Source organism: Peromyscus californicus, unplaced genomic scaffold (assembly GCF_007827085.1).
Source record: "Peromyscus californicus insignis strain IS unplaced genomic scaffold, ASM782708v3 Scaffold_11__1_contigs__length_118956290, whole genome shotgun sequence".
Classification (NCBI taxonomy): Eukaryota; Metazoa; Chordata; class Mammalia; order Rodentia; family Cricetidae; genus Peromyscus; species Peromyscus californicus.
Window position 1 is genome coordinate 35,487,540 of NW_026294402.1, and position 25,024 is coordinate 35,512,563.

The 25,024-nt window shown below is 43.5% G+C and overlaps 1 long non-coding RNA gene across 1 annotated transcript in view; it reads left to right on the forward strand.

Annotated features, from left to right (window-relative positions):
• LOC128122093 (uncharacterized) overlaps positions 1–25,024 on the forward strand; it is a 340,108-nt gene that overhangs the window by 18,914 nt on the left and 296,170 nt on the right. The window contains exon 2 of the long non-coding RNA XR_008222330.1: positions 8,542–8,681. This is a non-coding gene — a long non-coding RNA (uncharacterized LOC128122093). The remainder of the gene's footprint in view (positions 1–8,541; positions 8,682–25,024) is intronic.

Below are 25,024 nucleotides of genomic sequence, written 5' to 3' on the forward strand. Positions count from 1 at the left end.
CAGGCATGTGTCAATCTTTTGTTATCTTTAGAGAACTGTCTAGTCAAGCCCCGTGTCCATCTTGGAATTGGCTTGTTTATTTGTAGACAAACGTGTCAATCCCTTCTGTATTTCAGGTCTCTTATCAGATCCATGATCTAGTTTTCCATCCAGCAAGTTGTCTTTCCCATTTTGTTGCTCTTATCCTGTTATACACAGAGAAGCTTTGATGTAGTCCAGTTTATTTAGTGTTTCCTTGGTTGTCTGTGCTTTTGGGGTTCTACATAAGACACCATTCCAAATGCATCACCAGGAAGTTTCCCCTTGTCTAAAGGTTGTATAGTCTTAGGTCTCCTGTCTGCTCTCTGACACACCTGTTTTCACCTTCCAATCCAGGCCCAGGCAATGAACTTCTTGAGCTTAGAGGCTGCGGATACACACTGCAGCCCTAGCACTGAGCATGTTTCTGGCACCCGAGACACACATGCAGCAAATTATAGCAGACTAGAACTCCTTTACAAGCTATTATGAGGCTAAGTCACATGATAATTTCCCATCTTTATAATAATTACAGTAGTTTTACAAAATGTAACCACCTTTGAGGACCCCAAAGAAATCTCTGAATTAAAAGGATAATTTTTGTATGTTGTTTATTTATTTCCCCCAGGGATGCTTAATGGGCTGTTTGGGTATTTGTGATGATCCCTCTACTATTGTCGTACCTGGTATTGTTGCATCCGAGTCCCTTCATCATGGGGCCTGTGAGCTCAGTTCTGTGGTGATGGCGACACCTGTGCAGGAAGACTGTCTCTTCCATCTGCACATGTGCCTAAAAGCCTGCTTGCATCACCAGGGAAGGGAAGCGCTGTGTGGAGTGTTGGCTTCATCAGTCTCATGACCTTGGAGAAGTTCTTCACTTCTTTGAACTTCCCTCCATTTTCTATATAAAGTGAGAGAGGAAGATTCAAGTATGCATTTCCTTCCAGTTCTAAAATCACAGAAACTTCAGAGCTGGTAATAGATCAAGTTTAAAAAGAGTCAACATTCAACCACCTCTGGAAGAACAAAACTAAGACTCAACACAATTTGGCTTCTCAAAGGAACCTTTTTACCCCAGGAATGATGGAGAGCTACACAGAAGTCAATGGCTCATCATTGAGTTATAATAGTCTTGCTTTCTCCATAAGGGCTGGTGGAGGTTGAAGGCAGAATACAATTACTATTATATTTGCTGTTACTATTGAATTGAGGCCACTGAACTTTCAGCCACTCCAGAGCAAATTGTCTTGGACATAGACATTTGAGCGACACAGATAGTTGAAAACAAGAGAAGTCACTACTGTTATAGCTTCTGTCTTGAGTGTCCTCCAAAGACCCCTGTGCTGATGGCTTGGCTGGCAACCTGTGGTCCTATTGGGAGGAGGTGGACCCTTTAGGAAGTAGGATCTAGTGGAAGAGTGTTAGATCATTAGGGAATATGTCTTTGAAGAAGATATTGAGACTGTGACCATCTCTTTGCCTTTTGACCAGGATGGTGTGAATAATTGTTTTCTGCCATAGGGCTCTGTCATGATGTACTCTGAAGCAACAGGCCCAATACCCAGAACTGGCACTGGTGAAATCATGAACCAAAACAACTATTCCTTTACCCATCAAAGTGGCTTGTGTCAAATATTTTGTCCTAGTGATGGAAGATTTACTAACACTCCTACACTGTTAGCTAAGACCATGGCTATTAGCTCATGCTCAAACCCTACACACCTCATGTGTTTCCATGGTGACTTGCAATCATATCTGAAAGGCAACTAGAGGTATCATCTCCCAGATAGCTGTGCAAGATGTGACCTGGATTTCTTCTACCATGGCAATCACTGGGGCTTTCTGAGGTGACAACTAGGACATTTTTGTGGTACCGATCACATAGTAAGACTGAGAACGTCATCAGGGAAAGGACAGGGTTCCGTGTATTGTTTTACATGTGTTTTTATGTAATAGGCAGAACATTTTTACACTGTGTTTTCCTTCTTCTATAGGAGAGAGGAAAATGAGATGGGATTGTTTTTTCTTCCTAAGTGATAGATACTACAGTGGATGCTTTTATATAAATTATTAGTACTCAGATGGTCCTATGGAGGAACATCATTAGGATGGGATGCTTGATTCTCAGAGAGGTTATGTGACTCACTCAAGGTCACACAGCTGATATTGCACACAGCATAGATGGTGTTCATCTGCTGAGTCTAAGGCTAATGCTAATACTCTTTCCTGCATATCAGTGGACTTGAATATTATGTCAGGCTGACATGTTCTCTGTGGATGGGGACCTGTTTTCCTTCCTTCTCAATGCTGAAGTTGCTCATTTGCTTCCTTCTTTTAGGACCCCCCCCCCTCCAGATAAAGAGAGTCCTAATCCTTTGAGCACTGAGTTTTATCCTTGCTGGAGAGCAGGTGGCACTTACTCTCAGTAGAAGACATGTTTTTTTCCAACACTGCATTTGGTCTGATTTGAGCAACGAACAGTTGCTCCTGAGACCAGGATCCAAATACACATGAATGAGGCTTCATCGGTCTGGGATCCTGCCTTTCAGCTTTGTCTTTCCTCTCTTTTCCTTTCATTTCCTTGACATCTCTCCAAAATGCTCACTCTCCTTGGGGCGCTGGTGAGTGTGATGGTGTCCAGATGCCTTCTCAGGGGTCTCTGGATTCACAAAAGGCCAAGTTGACGTCCATTCTGCATCTGGTTTATTTGATGCCAGAAGAGTGAGTGCTCAAGTCTCCTGGGGGAGCCAGGAGAGATTTGCCTCCTGCAGAGGTTTGGATAAGCCCCAGCTAATCTCCATGGCTTCTTAAGGGCACACCTGCTTGTCTGCCAGCCAGCAGCCTCCTCGCTCATTTCCCGTGGGAGGGCTGGGGTCAGAGGGCCTCCAGAAAGCCTTTTATCTCCTCTTGCCCCTCTAGCCCCCCCTCAACAGCACCTGGGTCTGCACATAAGACTTCCTTTGAGGAGAGGTCAAGACACTGTCCCTCCCAGAATGGAGGCCAGGGCCCCTTTCCTTCCTTTTAAGGCGGCTGGCTTGTTGCATCCTACAACACAGGCATCTGATTCAAACTTTATCATGCGTGGCTCAGACTTGATCACACTGGGCCTAAGCTGATCTGAATTGGTTTCTAGGCTGCTACTGGGCTATGGACAGGTAATAGGTGCTCAGGAAACAACAATTCTCATTAAGACCAGCTCGCCAATCCAGAAGAGACACGCACTGACCTTCCATCTGTTTCTTCATTTGAGTGAGATGGTGACAAGGGCCATCTGAACATGTCAGAGGACTGAATCATCTCAGCCTAGCTGTGCAAGGGGACAGTCCTTCTCTCTTTCCCCAAAGCACATCTTTTTTCTTCATTATCTTTCAGAGCAGTTAGCGGTTAAGTTGATGTGAGCATTTCGGTTCAGATAGGCAGCAGCAGGTTTGGCATGGGGTATCTTGGAGATTGTCTTCTTTCTTGTTGCCCTTTTCTCTTTCTCTTAATGCCCCCACCCCGACTTTTTTGTACTCAGAGATAGATCATTACTAATGGTAACTGGTGTGCATGTAGCTTAGAATTTTTAATGAAAACAACAGTGAGCTTACTGTGGATGCAGGAAGCTGGCACAGGTTTCAAGTTCCACTCTCCTGTAAGTCCACTAACATTCACTGACCTTAGGTTCCTGAGCTAAGACAGCATGAATCCAGCCCCGTGGAAGCTTTGGTGTACTTGTAAAGACAGGCCACTGACTTGACCATGCAATTAAATAAAATCACCATGGTTGATAGGTCGATGGCCAAGTTCAGTCTTGAAGAAAGATGTGGGGGCATGCAGTACAGGTTGCCCTGGGTAGGGATCAGCTATGATGTTACAAGCTTTTGTGCATCTTGTTTCTCTTCTCTAAACCTGTGTAAAACTGGAGGGTTAGTTCATTTTCGTAGACGAGGGAGGTGAACTTGAAGGCACTGAGTGATATGGTAGAATAGCTCCAGTGTTGGAGACACAGGGCTTGCAAATCAAGATGCACTGTAAGCCAGGAGCTAAATCTAAACCACCTTGACTTCCATCTGACTCAGTATGAGTACAAGCAGACCCTTCTGTAGAGGCTGTAGGTTTTAATACCACATACTACAAAGATACGCGTACGCGTACATATGTGTGTGTCTGTGTGTGTATACATATGCATGTGTATGCAGGTTGCAGACGAACATGCACACCCATATCAGGTGTCTTCTTCTGTTGCTTTCCACTGTATTTTGAAATAGTTTCTCTCACTTAACCCAGAGCTCAACGGTTTGGATAAAGCGTGGCTAGAGAGCTCTGGGGACCCTCCTTCTTTCTCTTCTTGGCGCTTGCATTCCAGATGTGTGTTACCATGCCTGTGTGCATGTATGTGTGTGTGTGTGTGTGTGTGTGTGTGTGTGTGTGTGTGTGTGTGTGCACTAGGGTTCAGACCTGGGCTCTTGTACTTGCCTAGCAGGTACTTTACAGATTAGGCCATCTCCCCATCCCCCAAAATGAGGGTTTTTTTTTTAAATTATTTTTTTTAAGAAGAAAGAACACAGCATTGATATCTCTGTTCACTGGTGATCACCCATCTCAGGCCGGACTGCATTTGTTGCCAGCTCTAAGGAGACCGGAAAGGCTGGGTTTTACGGTTTTAGCTAAGCTGCTTCACCTTCTCCTCTGTCTGCAGCTTCTCATGAGGAGGCTTGGTCCTCACTGAGAAGCTCTGCACGGTGTCTCCTCTGACATTATGTACATACACAGATCTCCGCACCTCCCCTTTCCCAGCAAACTGCACAAACAATGGGCAGACAGACGACACCAATGGGGAAATTAAGCTCTGGGCATAAAGTAGAAAACAAACAGCCAGCGCTGGGTACGAGATAATAGCATAATAGGATAAGTGTGAGAGAGTCAGGAGGCTGTAATGGCCCTGGAGATGCAGAAATTCGGGGAAAGTAGGGCAGTATGAAAGCAGAGGCCATCTGGGGGACCTGGGCAGTTTTGAACAACTCTGATGAACAGAATATGGAGATCTGTTATACAACACAACGCACAGCAATAAAGCAATCATCTGGTCTTACAGCTCTCAGGCACTCTTTGTTTGAAATGACACCATCCCAGCCATGGATGCCAGAGTATCCAAGGTTATAAACAGCCTGGCTATAAATTGCCTCTTATTTCAGATAATTAAAGGTGCAGAAAATAAGATTGTAAAGAATTGATGTTCCCTTCCTTCCTTGGCTACTCAGCACTGTGCAAATTCTTTCTCCATCCCACTCCAGCAGAAATAGAGCATCTATGGAGTGCTGTCTGAGGGGCTGAGGAAGAAAGGAGGCCTCATTGAGAATGTAGGTGTGTCAGGAGTGATGTTTAATATAGTGACCATCATCTCACAAGACCCTCACAGCGTTTTGAGGTTGGGAGCATCATTTTTATGTTAAAGCTACAAAGGGCTGGGGATGGAGCTCAGTGGTAGAGCACTGGCCTAGCACATGTGAGGCCTTCAGTTTGACACCTCGCATTACAAAAAGAAAAAAAGAGGCAGGATAGAGAGAGGGGCTGGGGAGGAAAGAAGGAAGGAAGGGAGGGCAGGGAAGGGAAGAGAGGGAAAGAAAGGCAGTCCAGTGAAGTAAAAATGACTTTCTTACATTCCCAAGAGGCAGAGGCAGGATTCCATTTCATCTTGGGAGACTTGTAGGTGGTCTGTTCTCGATGTCTCCTCCCTTCACCACACTTTCCCCAAAGATGGAAGACTCAGTCAGTGCATAATGTCTCATCTCAGACCCCTTCCTAACTAGCCATCTCCCTTTGGCATAAGATTTTTTCCACTGATTCCGGAAATCTTAGATCATAACTCTTCCTATATAACTCTGGAACTCACCAGCTCAAGCTCTTGTGGAGTTGGGAAGGCGTTTCTCTATTCTAACTTCAATCAAAAAGCGCAGAAGAAAGCCAAGTGGGCTTGAAGTGTGTGCAAAACATTAACATCTCTACAACAGCAGTTCCCAACCTGCGGGCGGCAACCCCTTGGGGGGTCATACCATCCTTTCAGAGGGGCCACCCAAGACCATTGGGAAATATCAATGTTGATATTATGATTCATGACAGTAGCAAAATTATAGTTATGAAGTAGCAACGAAAATAATTGTATGGTCGGGGGTCATCACAACATGAGGAACTGTATTAAAGGGGTGCAGCGTTAGGAAGGTTGAGAACCACTGCTCTAGGATATACTTTTATTTCAGCACAGTTTAATCTTGACCCCTTATACTGTATTACACGATGGCTGCTGAAGTTTACAATGTCAAACCAGAGGTGGGGCCGGAGCACAAGTCATTGAAGGCGACCAAAGCAGAGCGCGGAAGACAGTTGACTTTGACAGTCGCACGTGCATGGCCCTGGATCCATACATACCCAGACAGGAGAGCCTGGAAAACTGGTCGAGCTCTGCCAGTTAAAGGGAGGCAAGCAGCGCCTCAGTTACGGGCTTGCTCTGCATCTCAGCTTCTTTCATAAAACGCATGATTAACTTTCGAACATCAGTAAAACAAGATAAACATTGGCCATCTGTAATTTTTTTTTTCTGTTGTTACCACTGGGGAAACATTTGTGAAATGGGTCAAGAGGATAGTGCGGGCTGGTGCCATTTTACCTGTTTAAAGGAAGAAGAACTCTGCAAGCAGGATCCTTGTGTGGAATTCATGCGTTGGCAAGCACTGTGTGCCTTCTACATCATTTGCGTTCTGTATAGTAAGGAGGGGGAGTCAGTGATTCCTACTACAATCCACCGGTTTATTGCTTTAATTTAACAACCTCCTTTTCTCTAAGTAGGATTAGCCAAGCAAGGTAGACCACATGACTAAGCTCAAATCTCTACCATTTGTATTTCTCTGCCATCTACCCTATTCCTAGAAAGCTCAACGGCCTTTGAAGACATCTGTTCTTATGGATCTAGACGTGCTGAGGCCCATCAGTGATCTCCAGAGAAAGGCTGGAGGACTATAGAAACAAGTCTTGGCGGAGTATGATTGTCTGGCTTTTGTGGTGCAGCAGATTTTCAGTCTTGGAGCTATCATTTATGATCTTAGGATATTGGGAAAATAACTTTCTAAGCCTCAGTTTCCTTTTAAGCAAAGTACATGAGGCTCCTGTCATAAATATATAATAACTATGTTTTAAAATAAATTAGCGTTTTGTTTTTCCTAGTGTTAATTTCACTTTTAGCTACTTTAAAAAAATCTCCTTTGAGGTTAAGCTATAGTTTATCTCCAGTGATTTTGAAGACCTACAGTGTCTTCTGCTTCCCCCTCTTCTTCCTTATCCTTCTTTCTCTTCCTCATCTCTTTCCTCTACCTCTTCTATTTATTCCTATTTTCCTTTGTCTATGTGTGAGATCTGTGTATGTTAGTGTGAACATGGGCATAGACATGCTATGGCACACTGGCAGAGGCCAGAGGACAACCTCAGGTGTAGGTCATATCTTCTTCCTTGGTTGAGACAGGGTCTCTCATGGTTTGCCACCCTGTATACCAGGATAGCTGTCCTTAAAACTTCAGGCAAATCTGTTTCTGCCTCTCATTTCCCCACAGAAGCACCAGGATTACAGACACACACTGCTGGGGATCCGAACTCAGATCTGCACTCTTGCATAGTAAGCCTGACAGTGTTTGTTTTCTTCTTGAATTGGCCTGATGGGCACTGACCTGTTTGGGACTTCTCTTACATGATCTTCCGTGGTACCTGCCGTTGCTGTTCCCGCCTCTCTTCTTCATTTTCTCCTCTCATGGAGAGATATCAGAGTGCTATTATCAAGATGGCCATTGTGAGGGCTTCTATCAGGAACCCTGAGCACAGAGACCATTTTATCTGTCTGCTATGATTGTTTGCTGCTCCAGACACCGCTCTTTAGCATTATTGATTTCCTCTGTCTACTGAGCCAGTCAGATGCCTTTGACCTGGTTTCACCGGAGCTGTCAAAGGGCCGCCTGAGACTGTCTGGCTTTGTGACTGATTCAGTGTCTTTGATGCCTGCAGATGCCTCTTTGTTCTGCCTCGAGATGATTGAGACCGTTGCAGGTGGGGTCCGGAGTCTCCATCCCATGCAGATATTTCTCCGTATATTAACAACATCACTCCGGTCAGCCTTTTTTTAGTCTTTCAAGGCTCCTACCATCTCAGTGATGAAAAACACTCTCACAGAATCTTTTCCAGGAAAGTCGATCAATGCAGTTTCTGAATGAAGCAAAGAGGAGTTAGAGAGGAAATTGTTTAATTTGTGCATATAAACAGAAATGAGAGAATGACCTGAAGGAGAAGAAAGGACACTAGACTGAGAGAAGGGATGTGAAGGATTTCAAGATTTAATTTTCATTTCTCCTTAGAGTTGAAACGTCCCCAGAATTGCCTTATACAGATTATATAAAACAGGGAATCTGAAGGCTTAAAAAAATCCCTTTATTTTACTCATTCGAAGAACAGCTTTGAAAATTAGTCTTAAAATATTCTCATGGCCAAATCCTTCTCCTCCAGATGGCTACATCTCTCATTCCGGATGCCACCAGGCCATTCCAGCCACCTGCCATAGTGTTGTCTCCAGACAAGGGCAGACGACCAGAGACGCTCTGAAGCCCTACGGCTACTTGGAGAGAAGAATAATGTTCCTGGCAAAGGTAGGAGAGTCCTGCTTAGAATATGTAATGCTACACAAAAGAGCAGGACGGCTTGAATGGGGAACAGCAAGGCGTCTGGCCCCGGGAGAAGGGCCCAGGAAAGTCAGAATTGTAATGCAGACCAGAGGTGGGGTTTGAAATGTGCCCTCAAACCCATCTCAGAAGGATTTAACTGCTTACTTTATATATATTATGCCTTCTGCTCATCACTCCATCACATTTTATTTTATTTATTTTTGGTATGCGTTCCCATGAGTGCACATGGAGGGGCTGAAGGTCAAAGTCAATGTCTTTCTCTATTGCTTTCCCCCCCTTAATTTTTTGAAACAGAATCTCTCCCTGGGCCTGGTGCTCGTTGATTGGCTCAAAAACTAACAGTCTAGTCAGCTCCAGGAACTTTTCCTGTCTCTGCCCCCTCACACGGTAGGACAACAGGCACACACTACCATGCCAAGATTTTTATGTGGGTGCTTGGGATCCGAACTCAGGTCTTCATGCTAGCACAGCAAACACTTTACACAGAGAGCCGTCTCTCTAGCCCCCCAGTTTTAATTCTGTGGGCTCAATATCACCCCCTAGTCTGTTTCTCTCCCTATATGACTGTGCATTTCTCTTCTATGGAAGCAAGATTAGTATGATTAGGGCAACACCTCTACAATACTCTCATCTAAAGTCTGAAATGCATTTCTCTTCGGAACCGGCAATGCTATAGAATGCTAGCTAACCAGTGTACTAAATTGCACTTCCTACAAGGGCAAAGACAAATGGTTGACTCTCCCATCACGACCCCAAGTGGTTTTCCCTGTGTGATAACATCGTTTTGTCTTATTGTGGGCACTCCTAGTGCTAAGTAGTCCGGCACATCTCATGTACTGTGTTGTGTTAACTTGTTTCTATGACAACCTCAACATTCTCTCACAACATCAAAATTCAAATGTGTGTCTATGAATTTAAAGGGAACAACTAGAGGATTCAGACACCATTGCCACATCAGTCTGTGTAATCACAATTGCTGTATAGAACTTCATGGGTTGCTGTATTCAGTCCTTTCTGGGAAAGTATAAGGTATTCAAACTCTTCTCTAGGCAAGTGGGTAAGCATCCTGCTTGTGGAATCCTTATCCTTCAAATATCTATATATGCCACTTGGTCAAGTCCATGTATTAGTTAGTATATACTCCAGTGCCAAAAGATCCTGAAGCATCTTAAGATTTTTAAAACAGAACTAATTATAATCATTTGTAATATTCTCTTAGGGCTGTCTCACACATTGCTCTGCTATAGCGTGGCTTTCTTCATCGTACTCATTTGGGGAACCCTAGTTCTTTTCACCACAGGGCTCAACCAAGTCTTTACCACCCATGATCCTAGATACTCATGTAACTAGGAACAGGCAGAAGGGGGCTGTTAGTCAGATTCCAACAAGTGGTAGATAAAAGGAAGAGGTTTAACTGGATGCATGCTTTCCAATGAGCCGGCTCATGTTCAGGGTAAGCTCATTTGCTCTAGGCCTCTGGTGGGGGCACAGGACAGAAGCAATGAGGAACCTGCGGAGAAGGAAAACTATTCCTCTCGTGGCCAGGAAGCAAAAAGAGAGAAAGGGAGAGTTTGGGGTCTTGCTAGTCTTTCAATGTCATGTGCCCCATGACCTAATGACATCCCACTCAGCCTCTATTCTTAAAGGTTCCACTCCTCCCAGTAGCCCCACCTTGAGGACCAAAACCGGTAGCACATGGGTCTTTCCAGGATGCTTACGATCCAAACTGTATCAGACAGTGCAACAGCATGGGTGGACGGCACACTATAAAGGCTTCATAGTGAAATGCTGCCTCTACTCATTTCTGTCGCCAACATTTACGGCCCTGCAGGATCCTCTGAAACCATGAGCCAAAACACAGTTTTTCCCTTTGTCAGTTGATTACCCCAGGTACTCGCTATCCTGTTGACTGATAGACCATTTTGCCACCATGTCTAGAGTAAATGGGGCTGAAAATGTAGTCACTGGCTGAGTAGGAGCTCCCAATTGACAACTCTGTATTAGAAGAGGAGTCTCATGAACATGTTCTTACGGGCTGGCCAAGGAGGTAGAACCCAAAACGGCATGCTCACATCATATGAAGGATTCAGTGTGGGAAGGGGTGTGAAAACTATCTAAATGTGTGTGCCATAGTACATGGCTATGCTGAGAACCATGAGGAGCAATGGCTTCTGTGCTTGGCCAGGTTGTTGGGGGGGGGGGGGGGCGTGCATTACACAACACATTTAAAGGCAGCTGTACACAGACTGATGAAGGAGAATTGTTGCACAATCATTTTAAAGCAACAAACTAGTTGACATGTTTGTAGGCATCTACAGGAGACAGACCAGAGAGGGTTAATCAGAAAATGTAGGTGTCCTCTCTGGTTCCTGAGCAATAAGCCCACGAATTTCCTCTCTCTCTCTCTCTACTTGTTGTGAGTTAGTGACCTTGATGAGATCCATCCCCCCAGAACTTTATTATCAGTTTCTTCTGATCACCTATCAGTTGCTCTCATTGTCAATGTGACCCACCTCCAGTGGACAATTCACTTCAGCCTTACCAGGAATGCTAATGTAGGAGGAGATGCCAGGATGAGAGGAAGCCCTAAACACTGTGAAAGCCTTACTCAAGGGGGCATGGAAAACCACTGAGATCACTTCCCTTACTCCATGGACTGAGAGGGTCTGTGCTCTGACCTGGGTCTTTCTTTGGCTTAAGTTGGTAAAGCTTGAGCACTATCCCTTTCCAGTACTGATGGGTGCTGTATTATTCCTGCCAGACCATGTGAAGATCACTACATTTGCATTAGGAATGACTAATTACTAATTTACTAACAGGTACCAAGAGCTAGGATGTGGCTTTTATTGGTGGGCAGGGTGATGGGTAGATTTATGATAATTTAATGTGTTTATCCAATCAACAAATCAATTGAAATGATATCCACAGAAGTGTTCTGCAAAGCTACAAGGACTTCAACATAAATCACAAAGTATAGCTTGGTTCTCTACATTTATATAAATTAATAAGTTCTTACTCACTAATTGTTATTTGTGCTTATGGTGGTCATCAGTATTGCATTGATAACAATAATTAATAGTGAGAACACCTGAAGAATTTCTCTACAGATGTTTACATGAAACACCTAATTAACCCCTTAGGAGAAACAGAAGTTAGATTGTAAGGGATTTCAGTGAGCATGGGCTGCTACTCAGCCAGAAGGAACAAGACAGACACTGAGCTGGATAAAAGGAAGACATCACCCTCAAACACTTGGAGTTTAGTTTGCAAGGTGGATTCCACAAAAGAGTAATTCACCAAATCATGAGCCTTAAAGCAGAGTAAATGGGCAGAAGAAACAGGTAGTTACTCAGATAATTGGGGCAGACTCCTTAATCTATGAATTATTGTCTATATGTACATATTTTATAATAAAATTGATAGATGTATCTGTCAGTGCTTTTTAAGAAAAAAAATCCATAATTTAATGTGGTTTCCAGATCTTTGTTTTGTTTCTGACTGTGACTTTTCTTCTTCTGTCTAACTGGTAATTCTTTATTTGATACGTAGACTCTTGGTTTCTATAGATTTATCCAGCAATAGTTGAAATGATACCATACTTCCTATATTTTTTATTGGGTCTTGAACTCTAAATGTACGTACTGGGAAGTCCTCATTACTTCTTGTGATGATTTCCATCCTTCCTTCCATCTTTTTTTTTTGTTTTGAAATTGAGCCTCTATTTTCTCAGTCAGATTGGCTGGCCTGGCCCTTACTATGTAGTCTAGGCTGGCCTTGAACTTTCGATAATCTCCCTGTCTCAGCCTCCCAAGTGCCAGGATTACAGGTGTGCACCACCATATCCATATGAAGGCCGTTTCATGCTGTGATTGGTTCAGGGCAATGGAAGCTAATCCTGATTGGAGCACTGGTCTCCTGCCTCTGCTCCTGTTCTTCCTCCCCTGTCTTCTTCTTCTCCACTTAAGCATTTCCAGGTCTAATGCTTGGATTTTTTAATGACCCAGTGGGCTAAAGATGTAGATGAAGCCGGGCAGTGGTGGCGCACGCCTTTAATCCCAGCACTCGGGAGGCAGAGCCAGGCGGATCTCTGTGAGTTCGAGGCCAGCCTGGGCTACCAAGTGAGTTCCAGGACAGGCGCAAAGCTACACAGAGAAACCCTGTCTCGAAAAACCAAAAAAAAAAAAAAAAAAAAAAAAAAAAAAAAAAAAAAAAAAAAAAAAAAAAAAAAAAGATGTAGATGAGTGGCCGAGCACTTGCCAGGAATATGCAGGGCTCTAGGTTCAATTCATTGTACCACAAGGGATAAAAGTGAATTGACCTATTAGAGGCAAATTTCAAGTTCCATGTTGCTAGGTAGACAGTGTTTTACCAAACTTCCCAATTTATGTTTGTTACAGTGATATAATATTTGTTAAACAAGTTGTTCTTTTTTCCTTTTGCTTTTTGTTCTAAAATATGTGTGTGTTTGTGTGTATACGTGTGCGTACACATAGGCATGCATGCATGCATGCGTGCACACACACTTGAACTACAGAAGACAGCTTTTGTGAGTCAGTTCTCTCCTTTTGCCGTGTGGGTTCTGGGGACCAAACTCAGATCTTCAGGCTTGGCAGGGAGAGCCTGTCCCAGCTGAGCCATTTCACCCACCTAAGTTACTATTATTTTTTAACAAGTCATTGTTTTCTCTGTCTTGATTGTTTATTAGAATAGGTGACCTGAAATTTCTTATGCCCGTGGGCCCCCTAGTTACTCACCGTGATTTTTTTTCTTTGAAGAGGACACAAGGTAAGATCCCACTAGCGACAGGTGTTTGTGAAGGGTGAACCAGAATCAGGGTTTCTAACCATCAGGCAGAGTCAGGTCAGTGTCTAAAGAGTCAGAAGAAAATTGGCCAAAGCTTAAGCAATTCCTTCCATGTCATGAACTGGTAGCTTCACCGCCAGGAATGGGATTGTCTAGTGAAGTCCACATCATGGAACAATCTTTCTGTTTCCCCAAAGGATCAGAGAATCACGATTTACAGTTAGAAGTGATCTTAGCAAGTCAGGGAGCCCCACTTCCCAGCAGTTGAAGGACTTTCCTATATGATATTCAGGCTCTGTGGGGTCCCTTCAGTTATAGCAATAATAAGAAAATCTTGCCATTTTATCTATGTCTCAAGTAATTATAAGTTTCAAAAGAGCTTTGAGTGGCTGATGTGAAGACCAACTAGCTAATGTGGATACTAACCAGAGTTTTAATTATAGCTGCAGCCAATTTTCCACATTTAATGTTGATGAGTAATGACAGGCTGTGAGCTGCTCTGGTGATAAGAAAGCAGCCTGAAGTTCCAGAGACTGTAAGTTTCTTAAATATTCCATAGGTAGGGAGTAATGCCCCCCCACCCCCGCCCTGTGCCCAAGCTTGAAATGCCTTGTTGGAATGAGTGTTGATACCTGGAATGGAAAAGATTGACAGGCTCGATAAAGCACATACCTATTTTATGATTGTTTTCTTTTTAATTTTATGTTTTTTCTTTTATTTAATTTTTAATTTTTTGCTTCCTCTTATGCTTTTTCAATGTTGGCCTTTTGATTAATCATGACAATGAAAACAACCCAGGCAAGCTTGGCTCATTATTATCATATATATTGCTGAACTTGGAGTATGCACATTGGGGAGCATGCTAATAATGAATTTATCCTCACCAAATCCAGTTTGAGAGAAAGGTGTGTGTGTGTGTGTGTGTGTGTGTGTGTGTGTGTGTGTGTGTGTGTGTGTGAATTATAAAACAAATTCAACACAAATGTTTTAGAATTATGTTTTAATTTCTCCATACCAATATTCAACATTAGCCGAGCAATGTATAATAGGATATACCTTGTAAGGCTATGCAGGTAAGTATGAAACAGATCAATCGTTCATTTGTTGACTCCTGTGTATTTACTGTTTGATTGTTCAGTGTCTTAATGTCTTTGTGTCTCATCTGGACTAAACGGTATCACTTCAGTGCAAATGGGCTGGCAGCTGCTTTCCAGCTTACCCAGGTATCTATTTATGTAGCGAACACTTGGTAAATGGCAGTGATAAATGATCATGCACTTCCTGGGAGCACAAGTGTCTTTCGAAAGGTCAAGTACATTTGAGTGCTCTGCTGATGATCTGGAAAGGTGGAAACCAGTAGGCAAGGCAAGCCACACAATAGAAGAGCTGAAAGTTCAGTAGGGGGCACAGTGACCTTGAGGAGGGAGGTGCTGAATAGCAGGATGCTTGTACTTCTTCACTGTGACTCTTGACTACTTCTCAATGTTTCGTGAACTTGGTGAGCACATCGTCTTGGGACCTTGTGGGGACAGGCTTTTTGAGAGGTCTCTGGATCCTCTGTAGCAGCTTGCATTGGAGTAAAACATAATTTAACGTCTGGAAGGAAGGCCCTTCATTGTCCCAAGCCATGTCTTTGTCAGAAACATTTTCCATAATTATCTGCTTTGCCACTTAAAAAGCCCTTTACTGACATTCACTAATGAAGCTCCTGGTTCTGTGAGTTGTGGTCCCTGGTTTTCAGAGCCTGGTTTATTAGCTGCAAAGAGGTCAAGGTAATTGTCCCAGAGCAGACTGCTTTGATCCGAACTAGACACTTCGAATGTCAGTTCTAAATGTTTATTCCCTCACTTTTCTGGATCTAAGTTGCAATTCCTTTAGATGTGTCTTATGGAAAATGTTATTAATTCAATCCACACACACTTACTGAATATGATTTTGTACCAGGTTGGAGTTTAGAGAAATTAAGATGAGCAAAGCCATCAAGAGTCTTTCAGAGATAGATAGATAGATAGATAGATAGATAGATAGATAGATAGATAGAGATAGAGAGATAGAGATAGATAGAGAGATAGATAGATATAGATAGATAGATAAATAGAGAGATAGAGATAGATAAAGATAGAGAGATAGAGATACAGATGGAGATATAGATAGATAGATAGATAGATAGACAGACAGATAGATAGAGAGAAAGCGAGGGAGCCAGTAATCCCAATATGAGATGCTTACAAAGTTGGCAGAGATATAATCAAATGCAGGGGTAGGTCCCCAATTCTGCCTAGGGTCTTAGACAGCTGTAGGAGCAGTCCTTGATTTCAGGTTTGGGGCTTAGTTGGGGGTTTCCAGGAAGACAAGAAAGGGAAATGACATTTTCTATGGTGATGGGTCATAATCTCTTGCAACATCTCCTTTCTTTTCTTAAAATGTTCTCCAAATGAGCCCCCTTGGCTGAGACGGTTAGGACCATCCAACACCACCACAACTTCCACCCTATGAACATGTTTTCTCCTGTCTCCTTTCCCTGTTCTGTCTGAGAGAGTGTCTCCCCCTTGTCCAGACAGTTTTCACTGTAGCAGTACCAGGCATGCTCTCCACCTCTTCTTTACTTTCAGAAAACATCCTTCTTTTAGATTGCTTTCTGTAGATGTAGTCAACAGCACAACTAAAAGCAACTTGGGGTTGGGGAAGGGTCTTTTTAGCTTACAGGTTACAGTTCATCACCTAGGAAAGCCAAGGCAAGATCCCAAACAGGAACCCAGAGGCAGGAGCTGAAGCAGAGGCCACAAAAAAATATCACTTAGTGGCTTGCTGTCAGCTCAGGGTTAGCTACCTTTGTTATACAATCCAGACTCACCTGCCCAGGGGCAGTGCTATCTACAGTTGGCTGGGCCCTCCTTCACCAATTAGCGATCAAGAAAATACCCATAGACATGTCCACAGGCCAGTTTGATACAGATGATTCTTCAATCGAGGTTCCTTCTTTGCAAGTGTATCGAGTTGACAACACACCTGACGGGGACCAGTCTTCGCTTTCCTTCATGATGGCTTCCATTTTAAAAAGTGAACTTGGTTTCCAATAGGGAGAAACAAACTCCTCCACCATCCTATTCCTCTTACTTGTTCATGTCAGAGCTGGTCCCTATGGCCTGGTCATCCCTTCTAGAGCATGCTCTATAAAACTCCCCCAAATTAGGTCATATAGCAGACTTTAGGGCAGGGAGGGTCCTAGTCAACTCTTCTTATAGTCTTTGTACCTCCAAGTACCAGAAACACAGAAAGTCCTCAGTAAATATTCATCCAATATATAAGGGAATGAGGTCTTATAGTGGTTTTGGGGCCTCCCGAAGAATCTGCAGTTGGTGGCAGCTCTAGATAACAAGGGATTCTGGGTAACAAGAGATTTTGTGTTCTGTGTGTGCATCTTCTAGTATGAATAGATGTGAACATCTGAGAAGGTGTTCTTTAGTTCTCCTTAAAGGTTTATTTTATTGTATTTTAAAATTATGTGTATGGGACTGGAGAGTTGGCTTGTTGGTCAAGAGCTTTTGCTGTTTTCAACAGAAGGCCTGCCTTCTGTTACCAGCACCCATATGGTGCCTTAAAACTGTCTGTAACTCCAGTGACAGAGGATCTGCATGCATGTGGCACCCCCCCCCCCCAAAAAAAAAACCCATGTGAGCACATGCACACACACACATACACATGAAAATAGATAAACAAATTTAAACCATTTCTCTGTATTTCTTTTAGTTATATATGCATGTGTATGTGTGCACATATGAGTGCAGATACCCTAGGAGTCCAGAGCAGGCTGTCAGATGCCCTGCAACTAGAATTGTCAGAGACTGTGAGCCACCTAACATGGGTTCTAAGAGCCAAGTTCAAATCCTCTGTAAGAACACTGAGTACATTTAACTGCTAAGCCCCTGCCCCCAGCCCATGTATTCTTAGCTAGATTCCACTAGTCATCTGTACCTCCCCCTTCTCTTTGTCTAACCACAAGACATTCACCTACATCTCTCCCTCCACCCAGATCTCCCTTTTGCCTAGGTAGTGCTAGGCAACCTCTAGAAATGAGCAGCTCTTCCTGGGCCCCCGACTCCTCACTCCTTTTCCCCCTCATCATCTCCTCCAGCAAATCTTGTTCCGCGTGTTTATGTTCATGGAACGTGTACATTAAAAATATACCCATTTTTTTCCTGTGCATTGGCTCTGGCCAATCTCTACATTTAATGTGTTTGCTTTCCTGAAGTCCTTTCCTTGTTGAGACACTGTCACATACTCTGATTCATTTGGCCAAAGCAATAGAAGGAGTGTCCTAATAATGTTAACACTGCAAAATTAATGACTGGCCATGTTGCTGTGTGTCTGCTCCCAGAGTCAATACATTCATCCATTATTTCGTTTCATTCCCAAGTACTGGCTAATAGGGCAGGCGCTACTGAGCTGACGGCACTTGAATCCTGGCTACACAGACCAGCTGACTGGGCTGAGTTTGGATAACTCATTCCAACTCTTGATGCATTTTCCCTTTGCAGGAAAGAAAGACAATGCAACAGCACCTATTGTAAAGGGTTGTTGTAAGCCCCAAGTTAGATGATGCATATAAATGCTAAGCACAGTGTCTGCCACAGAGTGTGTATTAGTAAACAGCATCTCTGTGGTATTATGAATCTTTAAAGTAAGCCTGTCGCTAACTGTATTTTAACAGATGGGCAAAGAGAAACTTAGCATCTGCATGCATGCAGCTAGCCACTGTGCAACATTTCCTGGGTATTGGAGGTCATACATTTGTATTGGACTAGACATAAAGACTTCAGTCAATTGGACTTTAAACATAATGAAATCTTCTGGCAAGGTGTTTGATACTTTTTGAGGTCTTTGTCCCAGGTGGTGTGTGCCTGACCCTCTGATCTTTCTTCCTTATTCTTATCCCCCCCATTGGACTATAGAAACAAACTTTTCAGTTCATAAGGGCAGAACAGTTCCCAGCTATGGTTGATCAGTCACATCCCAGCTGCCAAACTCCCCACCAGCTGTCACACCCTCTACCTGCTGCCGAGTGGCCCTGGAAGAACATCCAAGTGATTTCTGGCCCTCGGAAACATCAAAGCGTCCCCCCTCTCTCCCCCCTTTTCCTACTGAATGCGCCACTGGTTGATATAAATGGAAGAGAATGCTGGGCAGCTTCAGCCACTTGGGAAGAATGTAGGTCCTTTGGAGGGGGCTGGCTCCATGGCCAAGGCAGGGAGCTGAGGTCCATGGACAAAGTCAAACACCCAGGCCCTGAAAGTACCCAGGAGAATCCTGATAGGCTTGGTGTGAAGTCATCTACCTCACAGCTCGGGTAGGTCCCCAGGAAGAGGCTCACCGCCTTAAGGTATGATTTCCACATTGTATAACAATCCAGTCACTGTTTCTGAGACCATGTCAAACATAATAAAACCTCAGAGCCTCTCCTACTGCTGAAGAGCCAATCAACCTAAACTAATGCTTTAATGACCACTTTTCTCAGTGAGAAAACAAATTCAGGGGGCAGAAAAGAAGCAGAGAGCTGAGAAACATCTTGTCTGGTCAATGAAAAGAACAACAGAAAAAGACGTCTGGAGCCACGGCAATGGATGACGGATTACTTTGATCTGGAAAATAGATTTCCTCTCTCTCTCTCTCTCTCTCTCTCTCTCTCTCTCTCTCTCTCTCTCCCTCTCTCTCTCCTTTGTCCTCCAGTGCTTGTTCTCAGGCCAAGAGATGTTATTGAACAGGAAGAGGGGAGACCCTTTTAGAGTGAAGAGAACACTCAGTGCAGACCTCAGTGACGGCTCTCACAGCCAGTTGTGCTAACGACCTCATGTTTGGAAACTGTTCAATCAGAGGGAATACTATTACAAGTAGTGTCTATGTTTTGTTTTGAAGATACTATCAATTATCAGAAAAATGAGAGGTGTGCAGGATTATTATGGGAAGTATAAAGTATAGATTGGGAGAGGGATTGCCCTCCCACTCCCCGCCGCCACCCCGGCTCAGTGCAACATCCAGAGATGGAGCAAAGGACACCTTTTCTAAACTCCAAACTCTCAATTTCTTTATTTAGGAAAGTGGCTTTGAGGGAACGTCATCGAGTCGAGGGCTTAGTCTCAACTACTGTTAATAAAAATGGCAGACTTGTTAGTTTAGGATTTGTTTCTCGTGCGCTTAATCTGTAGTAGTTGGGGGTTTTCACGCGTGAGGAAGCTTTTTGAATCAGTGACCTTTGGGTCCCATAGATGCAGCAACAGAGACACTGAGCAGAGAGATCCTGTGTTTTCCACTGATATTTGCCTCTCCCTTGGAGCTCCCAGTCAGGACTATCTCTACCCCGTAGGTCATCCTTGCCTCTCTCCGATCTTGCCTGTGTCCACTGGGGGACAGTCTGCAGACACATATGTATCTTTACTGGGGAAATAGATGAGAAGACCTTCGGCTATTCTTTTAAGAAATTACCAAAATCTTTGTCCAGGTAACATGCCTTGTTGTCATGGCAACAAGAAGACGGCTCTTGTCTCTCCTTTTTGCTTGGCCTTCCTAGATTTATTTAACACTTTTCTTGCTGATATGTAACTTTCAGTTAAAAATGGATGGTCTCTTTTGCCCAAAGATGGGTGGATTTAAAGTATAATTATTTAGTTTTTAGGAATGGATTTTTTTTCTCCCCCAGAAAAAAGTTGAATAGATTTATTCACTAATTCCTAAATCATTCAGGTTATCTGAGATACAAATCAAGCCAGACCTCTTCTTTTCTTTCTTAAACTAAAATTTAATAAGTGCTATATGTGCCAATCTTTTGTCTGTGTTGAAACCCAGGTGGCTTCATGTGAAAGCCCTATTGTGCCACTTCAGACATGAGAACTTCAGCGACCCAAGTGCTGAGGAATCACCCTCTTATGTCAGACCTCACAGGTGACAGGGCCATAGTCTCCATTCTGATCCCCGGCTCTGGGGCATCTCAGCTATTTGAAGAGGTCTCATTACAAAAGATGACCTTCTTTTCTACTAGCCATTTAAACAAAGCCAAGACTTGAGTTCCTTAGTAAGAATGAGGGATTCACTTCAGACCCTACTTAAGATGGTCTTGAGATTTTTCTTGACCCTGAGATGAGAGGCTAAGAGTGTGCTCAGTGGGATTGGTTTAGGAACCTGATGGTGTAGGGACACCCTTTTCAAAAGTAAAGGGACGGGCTATTTTCTCCTGTTCTCTTCCAGGAAGAGAAGGTCTCCCATGACCCAGATCCCACTGGGATGGTGTGTGAACTAAACTCTATTGATCTCTAGGGCCACTAAATCATGGTTTCTGGGAGCCTCAATTAGCAAAGGTCTCTCCAGTCACCCCCAGCCTCCCTGCAGAGATGGTGCTTGGTCACTACCCTGCTCCCTAGTAGGGAAATAGCTAAATACTCAGATGGGTCAGCCGGACCCACCTACAACTGCTAGAGCTTGATTCCCCACTTGAATTCTTCTTGTGACCTTCCTGCAAACCAGTTCTTCCCCCCACCCCCCCGAACCAATCTCCTCCTCAACCCAAACTCCCTCCAGTGACTAACTTAACTCAGAGGAAAGATGGCATACTAGTTAAAAGTATGACCTTCTGGGTTTGAGTCTCATTTCTCTCACTTCCTTAGTTACTTTGAGCAAATCAGTGCACTCTTTTCACACTGTTTCTATCAGTAGACTGAGGAATGGTAGCATCTGCTCAGAGTGACGTGGGTAAGCAGGGGCGATATACCTCAAGCGCCTAGCAACTGACACACTCAGTGATTTCATCAATTCATTTTTATCATTAGACAATCCTGAAGTCTATAGCCTAAATGAAACTTGCCAAACCATCTCCCTGAGGTCCCACAGACTCCAGTAGCTGCTGCTGTATTGGGGCCTCTGAGGCCCAGTGTTTTCCTTAGCCTAACACAATGGATTGTTTGTCTATCTGTCCTGAACATCTGAGCAGGTTCCTGGAGGGTCTCTTACTGCTAAATAGCAAAGAACAAGTTGGGATATTCACCTTGAGACAGTATCAGTAGTGGGAAAGCCAGCCTGCACTGGAGTGAGACAAGTAAAATCATTGTTAAGGCTGTCTTAGGCAGAGAGAGAGGGGGGGGGGGGAGGGGGGGGGGGGAGGAGGGGGGAGGGGGAGGGGGAGGGGGGGGGGAGAGGGAGAGGGAGAGGGAGAGGGAGAGAACATGATCTATGCCTTCATAGGACATGATTATCTGATCAAAGCAACAATGGAGAGTGACTAGTATAAAATGGAATGCTTATTAGAGGATCATGTGTCAAATGCAAGATTATTGATAAGCTGTGTGGGGTTCAAAGAACATAGTGAATCCAAGGAGACCATGGGAGAACAAATGTTAAGCCCTAACCTGGACGTGGGCATTGACTTGGGGCCAGACGATGAGGAGGGTGGTGAGGCCAGATGGTAAGGATGGAGGTGCTAGTGGGTGAATTAACTGCTCTGTAGGAGGAAGGATGTCAGGTCATGGTCTCTGTACTCACAAGAGACTAGATTTGAATGCTAACAATCTGTAACTTGCTAGGTTCAGTATTCAGTGATCATCTCTGCAAAAGTGGCTCCTTCGGAAAGTTCCTGTGACAACTACGGTGATGATGCCTGAGTCAAGCCAAAGCCAGCAGTTAGCAAGCATGGCTATTGCTTGCTCTGTTGCCAAACATACCTCCTTAGAAATGGATTTTTTTGTTTTCCTGACTCTGAACGATAATAAATGTATTTTATTTTCAGAATCATGCAAGAGAGTTTCACCTATTCCTTTTGCTAATGATACTCAAATTTTAAAGTGTGTGTGTGTGTGTGTGTGTGTGTGTGTGTGTGTGTGTGTGTGTGTGTGCTTGTGTGCATACTCAGTGGCTACAGGGAGGTACAGTGCTCTATTAGCCTCTGCTTTATTCCTTAGGACAGGGTCTCACTGGACCTGGAGCCAGGCTGGCAGCCAGTAAGCTCCAGTGACCCTCTTGTCTTCCTCCTCACAGCACTGGGGTTCCGAGAACATGCATGGCTTTTAATTTGGGTGCTGGATGCTGGACATTCAAATCAGGTCCTCCTGTTCATAGAAATCATTCTTACCTGCTGAGCCTCCCCATACCTCTAGAATATTCAAATGTGTAACTGATCAAATTTACATGAATTGCAGCTTAGATTTGCAGCAAAGGATTATTGTACTTCATTAATTCCTCAATGTGGTGATGTGGGCTGTGGAGGTGTGGTTATACCCATTCTGCAGATGAGCCAACTGAGTCATGTAGAAAAAAATTTCAGTGTTATGCAGTTAATGTATGTGGGGACCACTATGTGCTTAGTATTTCCCCTTCTTTACAAATAAACAGGCATGTTCACTCCCCAGGACACCAAAGTCCTCTTCCCCATCCCTGCCTAGTCTTTTGGAACATGTTTCTAATGTGTTTCAAATCATGGTCATGTGAAAACTCAGTAAATAAAGAATGCTAAAAGGCACCTCAAGGCCATCACTGTCTCCAAAGGATAATTGCAAGAGGAATGTGAAAAAGAAATCAATGTACTAGATACACGTCTCAAAAGCATCATAACTCTATTGTACCAAGCAGACAGGGATGAGGGAACTTTGGATTTGCTGCCCCTAAGTAGGGCATGGGCAGGATACGTACAAGATATGTTATGGCTTATTGTAGAGCTTTTGGTTGTTTTTTGACCTCAGAGAGTTGAGGCCTTTACAAGCTTCTAGTTGAGATTGTTTTGCTCCACTGAGTGATTCTAGCCAAAGCCTTGTCTGTCCACTAACTTGAACAAGAAATCTTCCAGAAGGGACTCTTTGAAGGACCAAGCCTGGTCGTAATAGTCCTTTCTAGTAAAATAGCACTGTTTCCAATTTGGGAACTGAGTGCGGCCCACATTTGGAGTTACTTTGGAAACTTTTCAGTCTCACTTTTGGAATTCAGGCAATGATGCACTTTTGCTCTGTCTTGAAGCAAATACAGTGGAAGATCAAAAGCTCAAATGTGCTTAGCTCCTGATGATCTCTGAGGTACAGAAATGCGGGAAAAGCACACCTGCCATTGTGTTTGCTTTATCTGGGCCCGAGATGTGTATAATCCTTAACACCAGAAGGATTACTGAAGTCACTTTAGTGAAACTCCGAAAACTATCAGCTGTTGTTCAGAGAAAATTTTCAGAAATGACTTGAAATCTACTGTCTATAGCGAGAACATGTCTGCTTATATTATGCATTATATTATATAATCTGAGAATAGCTGTTGCATTTCCTTGTGAGGATGACACTGGCTTTCTTTGATTTCTTGTATATATCTTCAAAACATGTGGTCCGAGGTGACAGAACAACAGAATGTTAGAATTGGAAAGGACCACACAGGATGGAGAACACTGAGAGTGTGGTAGCTTCCTGCTAGAGAGAATGTGTTACAGAACCACTGTCCAAATGGATCCAGAACTCTCATTACAGGGTGACTGCACAATTTGTTCCCATTACAGAGTTCTTTGGGGATCTCATCTGATGATGTTTCCAACTTCATATCTCAAGGCTGATGATGCATCTGTTTACATATTTGATGATGTGTTCAGGGGAACATGATCCAGTCCTAAGACTTTGGGTCACCAGGCAGTGCCCCCAGACCTTATTGGGCTGTCTTTAGAGAACACGTGTAGTACCTATTTGGTGGTATGCTGTAATGTTTGCTATCATTGGACATCCTGACTCATCTTTTAAAATTCATAAATTTGTACAACACGTCTTAAAGGCCATGGGGTAAGTTTACAGCTTAAAATGAAGAGCAGGGTCTCAGAGAGAAGGATCAGTCAGGGGATAATTCAGGGCAGGAGTTACTCACAAGCAGTAAGAATGACCTTTCTGTGCACAAAGGTTGGAGGAGAAATTGTACTATCATATCAGAAGCAGCCTCTATCTTGGCTATGCCTTATTCATGCTGCTGAATGCATTCAAATGGGAGTACCAACTGATGCCTTGTCTGCTGGGGTATGAGGATTATAGCCTTGAAAAAACATTCTCAATGAGCAAAGCATAGTTGAGATATTTAGCTCATTTACCAAAGGCTCTTTTTCCCTTGGGAGGGGGTAGAAAAATCTTAATAGACATAGTTTGAAGATTTAAAAAAAAAGTATCCAGAGAGGCAAAGATAGACATGCTCCCTAGGACTTGTGGCCATCTAGCCCAACATACTTGGTGAGTTCCAGGTCTGTGAGAGAACTTGTCTTAAAAGAATATGGGTGGCACTTGAAGAATGACACCCCAAAGTTGTTCCCTGGCTTCCATGCACATGTGTATGCAAACATTCAGTTGTACACATGTGCAATATATAAACTAACTAACTAAATAAAATATATTCACAAGAGACACTCAAGGTATCTTCCAGACCCAACTTTAATAGTGTATGAAAACATTTTAAGATGTTTAATTCTATGTTAGAATTCTGCTGAAAACTAACAGCTAAACCTTTTGCTGCTAATA